The sequence below is a fragment of the Neophocaena asiaeorientalis genome, unplaced genomic scaffold (assembly GCF_003031525.2).
Source record: "Neophocaena asiaeorientalis asiaeorientalis breed wild unplaced genomic scaffold, Neophocaena_asiaeorientalis_V1.1 scaffold45, whole genome shotgun sequence".
In the NCBI taxonomy this organism is placed as follows: Eukaryota; Metazoa; Chordata; class Mammalia; order Artiodactyla; family Phocoenidae; genus Neophocaena; species Neophocaena asiaeorientalis.
Genome location: NW_020174642.1, coordinates 1,727,824 through 1,736,688, shown reverse-complemented (window position 1 = coordinate 1,736,688; position 8,865 = coordinate 1,727,824). Strand labels below are relative to the sequence as shown.

Genomic DNA, 8,865 nt, shown 5'->3' with positions numbered 1-8,865 from the left:
TGATTGCCGGGCAGGAGATTAGCAGGGTCTGAGGAAGGAGGTGCAAAAGTGAGGACCTTCATACCCACCCCTGAGCGTGGCATGTGAGGAAGACATTCAGAAGCTGCACATACCCCTTTGGGCTTGTGGAAGTGCCAAGAGTATCTATGGGAAAAAAGAGAGTTGAGACCAGGACAGGGAGGCTTTGGATTGTAGGAATCTTTGAAGCGGGGACTTTCCCACAGACCACAGGCTTTAGCAGCAAGACCAGCCAGCAGGCACACAAGATGGTAATAGACATAGCTCTGTAGACTCAGCCGAAATGCCCATGAGCAGGAGGGATGATCTGGGACTTAGAGAAGGCCAAAGAGCAGATGCCACCAGTCTTTTGCCGTGAGACAGGAAGCCATCTCTGACCATCAGTTACCCCTTTGGGAAAGGAGGAGGAAAAGGGAAGTAGGGAGAAATCCTGACAAAACTGACTAGTTAACTGAAAGACACTGAGTAGTCAAAAGAAGCTATTTAAACCTGAAATTATCAAAAGATAATGTAAGTTATTGTATTAGCTCGAGCTGCCATAACAAATAACCAGAGACTGGGTGGCTTACACAACAGAAATTTATTGTCTCACTGTTCTGGAGGCTGGGAAATCCAAGACCAAAGTGCTGGAAAGGTTAAGTTTCATTCTGAGGCCTCTTCTCTTCGCATATAGATGGCGCCATCTTGCTATGTGCTCACATGACCTCCTTGTGCATTTGAGGGGACAGAGAAGCTGTCTGGTGTCTCTTCCTATAAGGACATCAGTCCAATCAGATCAAGGCGCGATCCTTATGACTTCACTTAACCTTAATACTTTCTTAGTCCAAATATAGTCACCCTGGAGGTCAAGGCTTTGACATATGAACTGGGCTGGGCGAGGGGTGGGCAGGGGTGATGGAGAGAGGGTGGAGAGGGACACAAAAAGTCAGTCCATAACAGGTAGCAAATTTAAGTGCTTTTTTCTACGCAGTTGGATTAGGGGCTCAAGATCAAGTTTATTTCCATTATAGAGAGGTGAACTAAGTTTCTCTGTTCACGTCTACGTGTGTGACCTGCAAAAACATGTAAATATCTGAGTGTATACAGTTCAAATATAAACCACTTGAGGATTTGTACAAAATGTTGGCATTGGGTATCATTTGGAAATGGCGTTTTGGGTGATTCGTATTTTATTCTTTTCACATACTTATATTTCCATATTTAACCTGCATTTCTTCTATAATAAGAAAAAGCACACGTAACACTAAAAAATGGTCACTATCATCCAACCATCAAGATTTTGTACAAAAATGATAAGCATGATGATATTTAATCCTGGAAAGATCTGGGGAAATGAGTACTTTCCTTCCTTGCTGGTAGAAACATGAATTATTCCAGTCTTTCTGAACGGCCATGTGGTAATATGTATGAAAAGCCTTAAAATGTGTATCTGCTCTGACTTAGCAATTCCACTTCTAGAAATTTGTTCTTTAAAGATTTATTTTAGGGAACCTAAGAACATGCATAGAGACTTATACAAGGATTTTGCGGCAGATTTATTAGCAAAACCCTAATAAAATAATTGGACCCAAGTGTCCAATTATAGGTAACTGAAGGAAAGAATTAGGATGTTCTATACTATGGAATACTATGCATCCTTTAAAACTCACGTTGTAGAAGCATATTTGTGTTTATGGCATATTGCTAACTGAAAAACTAAGCTACAAAACTGCAGGTTTAGTATTACTTCATTAGCCACAATATTAATGCAAAACAAAATATCCCAGAACTCAGTGGCTTACCACAGGCAGTTACTCTCATGCTCACAGTGGGCAGGTTGTCTGAGGTTAGGCTGATCGGGGCTGGGCTCTGCTGGGTGGCTCTTCTTCAGGCTGGGGCAGCGGAATGGGCTCCCAGCTGCAGGTGGGGTCAGGCCTATTTTCGTTGTCTCTCATCCCTCCTGGACAGCAGCTCCCAGGCGCACATTCTCAGAGTGGAACAAGCCCCGCCCATAACCAAATTTAAAGCCTCTGCTCATTTACATCCACCAGCATTCCACGACCGCAGCAAGTCCACAGCCAAGCCTTGTACCAATGAGTTGGGAAACTACAATACTTGGTGCTGCCACAAGTGAGAGGAATGGCCAGGTGGCATGGCAAAGGGCACGGGTATGTGGAGGGGGGAAGAATTGAAAATAAGATTGCCATCTTCCACCTTTGACACTTTAAAAAAAATAATTAACATGCAATATCTACCTCTCTATTTATGAAAGAATCTTTTTCAATAAGAGATGGATTTTGCATTGAGTGACAGAAATCTTGACTATGACTTAAAAAGTAAAATGTTAATTTTTCTCATGGAACAAGAAGACCAGAGGCAGGCAGACCAACAATGTCATCAAAGAGGGAGGGAGGCTCTTCTGTCACCCTGACCAACCATCCTCATCACGTGGCCTTCATCCTTAGGTCACAAGATGCCTGAGGCCCTGCAGGTATGTGTGTGCCTGCTCCCCAAACCTTGACTTTTTCAGAAGTATGGATTTTGTTTACATGGATTAATATGGACTTGGTCTCTACCTGGGTGGGTACAGAGAGCTACTGAGGATTGCAGTTTTCCTTTTCTCCTCTTTTGCAAAGAAATACCAGGCTTCCGGGATTAATAATAAGAACTGTTGATTTACACGTTGCCTGGAGTCACCCAACATTTTACCCAAATCTGATGTCAATTTCTCTGAAGAGGTTACCCAACCCACTTACTTCCCCCCTGTAGCCACATAAGCAACTGTAATTTAATACTTGTGGTTATCACAGGGCTCAGCCTTAAGCAGTCCTTCCTTAGAAACAAAACAAAACAAAAGGATACCTCCAATATGTTTGCAATTTTATTCCTTGCTGGGAAGGGCCCGGTAAAATGCCTCTCGTGGCATAGCTAGAACAGAAGAGATACCCATCAAAGGTGGGGAGGCCAAGGGGGCCAAGGCCAGACACAATTAACTTCAGCCACTGGGGCTTTCAAGTTAAGGAAGCTGATTGTAGCAAATGTCTCCTTGCAGAACTGCCAACTTATTTAGAGATCCACTAGGGACCCGGAGCGTGGGGAGGCCGTCCCGAAGGCTGGAAACTCTTGCCTTGGCTTGAATTTAGAAATAAGTTCAATGAGTCCCTACCCCAATGAGGATCATTAGTCCCTAGTTTACTTTTTAAAAGAAAGTTTAAGCCATCCAGGAACCAAAAGTCATAGGACAGAGGCTTCACGGTTTATTTTTAACGCTTATAACCTAAGGGCAGGAAAGGGCTGTTTTCATTTTCTAGGACTTGACTAATGTAAGAGGCAATCCTCCTAGAATACACTTCTCTCTCTTTCTTTATTGTCCTCTCTCTCTTTCTTCTATACTGACAGTACTCCTTGATAATGTCAAATGCCCACATCTTAAGTCTACTGCTCTTTGAATTTTGACAAATGGGAACACATATAACTACCCGCAATACAAGATAGAGGACCTTTCCATCATTCCAGAAAATTCCTCTGTGCCTCTTTCCAGTCACCCAGCACTGTTCTAATTTCTATCACCATAAGTTAGTTTTGCCTGTTCTTGAACTTCATATTAATAGAATCATAAAGTATGTATTCTTTTGTGTTTGGTGCTCAATATAATGTTTTTATTTTTAACAGCTTTATTGGGATATAAATAGAATCATAAAGTATGTATTCTTTTGTGTTTGGTGCTCAATATAATGTTTTTACTTTTAACATCTTTATTGGGGTATAATTGCTTTACAATGGTGTGTTAGTTTCTGCTGTATAACAAAGTGAATCAGTTATACATCTACACATGCTCCCATATCTCCTCCCTCCCGCGTCTCCCTGCTCCCACCCTCCCCATCCCACCCCTCCAGGCGGTCACAAAGCACCGAGCTGATCTCCCTGTGCTATGCGGCTGCTTCCCACTAGCTATCTACCTTACGTTTCGTAGTGTATATATGTCCATGCCTCTCTCTCGCTTTGTCACAGCTCACCCTTCCCCCTCCCCATATCCTCAAGTCCATTCTCTAGTAGGTCTGTGTCTTTATTCCTGTCTTACCCCTATGTTCTTCATGACATTTTTTTTTCTTAAATTCCATATATATGTGTTAGCATATGGTATTTGTTTTTCTCTTTCTGACTTACTTCACTCTGTATGACAGACCCTAGGTCCATCCACCTCACTACAGATAACTCAATTTCGTTTCTTTTTATGGCTGAGTAATATTCCATCGTATATATGTGCCACATCTTCTTTATCCATTCATCAGAAGCTGGGCACTTAGGTTGTTTCCATCTCCAGGCTATTGTAAATAGAGCTGCAATGTACATTGTGGTACATGACTCTTTTTCAATTATGGTTTTTTCAGGGTATATGCCCAGGAGTGGGATTGTTAGGTCATATGGTAGTTCTATTTGTAGTTTTTTAAGGAACCTCCATACTGTTCTCCATAGTGGCTGTACCAATTCACATTCCCGCAGTGCAAGAGTGTTCCCTTTTCTCCAAACCCTCTCCAGCATTTTCAATATAATGTTTTTGATTCATCCATGATGTTGGCTTCATCAAGAGTTTGTTTCTTTTGATTGATGAGTAGTATCCCATTGTAAAAATATACCATAATTTGTTTATCTATTCTCTTGCTGATGTTCCCAGTTATTATGAATAAAGCTATCATGAACGTTTTGGACACATCTTTTTGAGGAATATGTTTTCATTTCACTTGGGTTTGTACCTAGAAGTGGATTTTCTGCTTATAAGTTAGATAACATGTTGGACTAAAATTTTACTATTTTATGTTTTCACCAACAATGTATGGTTGCCAACACTTGGTATTATCAGTCTTGTAATTTTAGACATTCTGATGAGTGTGTTGCAGTATTCCATTGTGGTTTTAATTTGCATTACCCTATTGCCTTATAATGTTGGATACCTTTTCATGTATTGATATTTCTTGGCTATTCAGGTATCTTCCTTTGAAAGTGCTTGTTAAAGATTTTTGTCCATTTTTTATTAATTGGGTTTTTTTATTATTGATTTGTAGGAATTCTTTATATATTCTAGATGAAGTCTTTTTCAAATATACACTTATTGAATATTTCATCCCAATCTGTAGCTTGACTTTTCACTTTCTTGATGATGTTTCTTTTGATAAGAAGTATTTAATTTTGATAAAGTCCAATGTATGAATGTTTGCTTTTATTGGTAGTGTCTTTTATGACTTTCTAAGATATCTTTCCCTGTCCCAAATAGTGAAGATATGTTTTCCACTTCAAATTAATTTATATGTATAGTGTGAGGTAGGAGTCAAGGTTAATTTTTTTCCTGTGCCAATATCTAGTTTTTCCACCATTTTTCCCTGATATTTAATGACATGTGACTTAGTTGCCTTTCTACATTGAATTGCTTTGACATTTTTGACAAAAAGCAATTGACCATGCATCTATATGTTGCCCAATAACCACGGTAGTTCTATTTCTGGACTCTTTATCCTGTTCTATTGATCTATTTTTTACCTTATACCAATAGTACACTATCTTGATTACTATAGTTTTTTAGTAAGTCTTGAAATCAGCTAGCATAACTCCTCCACCTTTGTTCTTCTTTTTCATGACTGTTCTATTTACGATCCTTTGCATAAATATTTTAGAATCAGCTTATTCATTTCTACAAAAATCTCTGCTGGGATTTAGGTTGGGGTTGCATTAACTGGATAGATAAATTTGAGGAAAGCTGGCATCTTAACATACTAAATCTTCCAGTTCATGAACATGATATATCTCTGCATTTATTTAAGACTTCTCTAATTTGTCTCAGCAATATTTTATAAATTTCTGTGTAGAGACCTTGCATATCTTTCATTAAAATTAAGTTTATTCTTAGTATTTGATTCTTAGGTTACTTTCAGTAGTGTATTTTAATTTTATTTTCCCATCATCGGTTGCCTGTATAGAGAAATACAATTTAATCTTTATACATTGGTCTTTTACCCTGCAACTTTACTAAATTCACTAAAAAATTCTAGTAGTCTGTAGATTCCTTTGGATGTTTCATGTACACAGTGACGTCGACTGCAAATAAAGATAGTTTCCCTTCTTTCTTTCTCGTCTTTGTGCCTTTTATTTCTGTCCTTGACTTATTGCACTGGCGAGACCCTCTACTGAATTGTAGAATAGAAGTGATAAAAGTGAATATCCTTGCCTTGACTGTAGAGGGAAAGCATCTAATATTTTACCATTAAGTGTGATGTTAGTTCTAAGTGTTCAATAGCTACCCCTTATTAGAGAGGAGGTTTCTTTCCTTGATTTTCTACTTTGCTGAGAGCTTTTTGTTTTTGTTGTTGTTTTCTTTTTTTTTTTAATACAGAATGGGTGTTGAATTTTATCAACTGTTTCCTCAGCATTTATTAGTACAGTCACAAGGTTTTTGTTCTTTATGACATTGATTTTTTAATGTTCAACAAATATTCCACTTTGGATAAACCTCACTTTGTCAAGATATATTCTTCTTTTAATACATGGCTGTATTCTATTTGCTAATATTTTGTTTGTGGTTTTGGTTAATTTCATAAACTACTCTAATCTGAACAATAATCTGTCCTCATTCTGTCAAAATGAAGGTTGCCACAGTCCCGACCCAATAGCTGTACTGTTGCCAAACAAGTGTTTCATGAATCAGTGATTTTTTAAAATTTCTTATTTTTATTCTTCTGTATGAAAAGTTAAAAAGTAGAACTGAATGAAATTTACCATGGCACAAATACAAATGTGTAGATTTTAGAAGCTTTCTGTGAAATCGGAATCATATAAAAGCTATAACAAAAAACAATTCTATATCTGTGAATATAAGAATACTCTAAAAAATAAAGGTTAAGGAAAAAATAGAAATGTCAAAAACAAACAGAAAAACAATTCTATTTGATATAGAAAAGTAAGAGCAAAACCAAATCCTATAATCACTATAACTGAGTGAATATTAAGGAGCCTGGCTCTCTATTCCTTGCAATGATGCTTGTCTTCATCAATTTATTATCAATACAAAAATCCTAAAATGAACATTTTTAATACTGGGATTAAGAATTGTCCTTTTATAACCTGGGAACCAAAATTATCTATGAAATGTGTGACATGAATTTGAGGAAAAGTGGAAAGAAGAATCCCTGTCTCACATCAGTGGCATCTCATCACTCCTAATTCCCATCCTATTTCCAGCCCCACCCAAGTCCTTTGGTCTCTGAGTTAACACAGTGACCTGCTGTGTGCAAAGGTGGACTCAGCTCAGGCCTTTTTTCTGAGCTAAAGTGGGGTCCCATGTCCCATATCCCACGTCAGGGGATCCCAGCTGCACCAGGTCCTAACAACCATCCCCTTAGAGTCTCTTTGCCCAGCATGCCCTTCCCCTAGGTTTGCATCAGGAGGAGAATTAGGTAAAGGTCCCTTCTCACTCAGTCCCAAAGGAACCTGCCTCAGGAAACTAACTTTTCCAAACTGACTGTCTGAGCAGGAGGTGCTGGGATAGGATGCTTTGGTTCTGCAACCAAAACCTCTCCTCTCCTCCGGCTTGGCCTGGAGTGGCACCTGCTCTCAGGTAACCTATGTCCAAAGCCCATGGCCCTATACCCCTCCAGCCAAGCCCTCTGGCATGCTTGCCCACAGGTTCTGTGGGTGGAGAGAGTGGCCTCCGTGGCTGAGCCGTCCCCACTGCTGGTTCCAACAGCCTTTCCTGACCATCAGTTCTGAGATATTCCTGATTCCTTCCAATAAACCTCCTCCATCACTCATGCCCCTTTGGTTTTCCTTACCGTCTTTGAGCTGGTTTTGGGCACTTGTAACCAAAATAACCTTGACTGGGTCAGGGGAAGCCAACAGGTGTGGGAAATGGAAGTGTCACAAGAGCCCTGCATGAAACAGGGCACAGCAAAGCAGGAGGACTTACCAAATTAGAATGGGATGGAAAATCAGGATCTCATGGCCAAGGTGACCCAACCAGCAGTGCAGGGGTGGGGGAAACATCTTCAGAGTGGAGAGCTGGAGGAGGGTGTCCTTGAAAACACAGCTTCAATCCATGCAGTGTGGCTGGAGAGTGCTGGTTCCCTGAATAACACCTGAAGGGCAGCATGAAAGATATGTGTTCCAGGTGAATTGGGGCAACAGTAACCAAATAACGAAGTCCTAAGCACAGTCCTTCCAAATGCAGAGTAAAGAGAGGTTTGAGGGTCACTCAACGCTTATTCCAACCCACATGGATACAAATGCCAGCAGGACCCACCAACTGCAGATTTCACATATGATTACTACTATAGCTCCCTCCATTCATTCTCATGCCCGGCAGAGTCCTAGGTGCTGAAAACCTATCAGTCAATCAAACAAGGGTCCCAGTCCTCAGGGAGTTTGAATTCTATCTACTGAGCATCTACAGTCGGCTAAGCACTTCACATGCACTCGTTCATTCAATCCTCAGAGCAACCCTATGAGGTAGGTACTGTGACAAGCTGCACCGTACACATGACGAAACGAGGCTCAGAGGGATGAGGAGACCAACCCAAGGATGCACAGCCGGTGAATGGCCGAGGTAGGTCTGAGCGGGAAGCCTGGCTCCAGGGTCCGAGTTCTTGACTTCCATCCAGGTAGAAGTGGCAGTCAAGGCTTCTTCCCCTTTCTCCCTCACATGCACATATTATTAAGCTGGAAACCCTTCTAGGCACTGGGATAAAATGAGAAAGGAACCCTCAGTCTGGCAAGAGGTACAGCCGTGCTTGTTCTCGACAAAGAGAGCCCTAAAGAAGGAACCAGGGGCTTCCCTGGTGGCGCAGTGGTTGAGAGTCCGCCTGCCGATGCAGGGGACACGGG

The 8,865-nt window shown here is 40.6% G+C and overlaps 1 long non-coding RNA gene across 1 annotated transcript; it reads right to left on the bottom strand.

Moving 5' to 3' along the window:
- Positions 1-572: 572 nt before the first annotated feature.
- Positions 573-8,728, bottom strand: LOC112408623 (uncharacterized). Its single transcript, XR_003004982.1, has 3 exons — positions 8,558-8,728; positions 7,952-8,120; positions 573-768 (listed from the first exon to the last, which is right to left on the bottom strand). It is a non-coding gene; the product is annotated as an uncharacterized LOC112408623 (long non-coding RNA).
- Between the last annotated feature and the right edge of the window lie 137 nt (positions 8,729-8,865).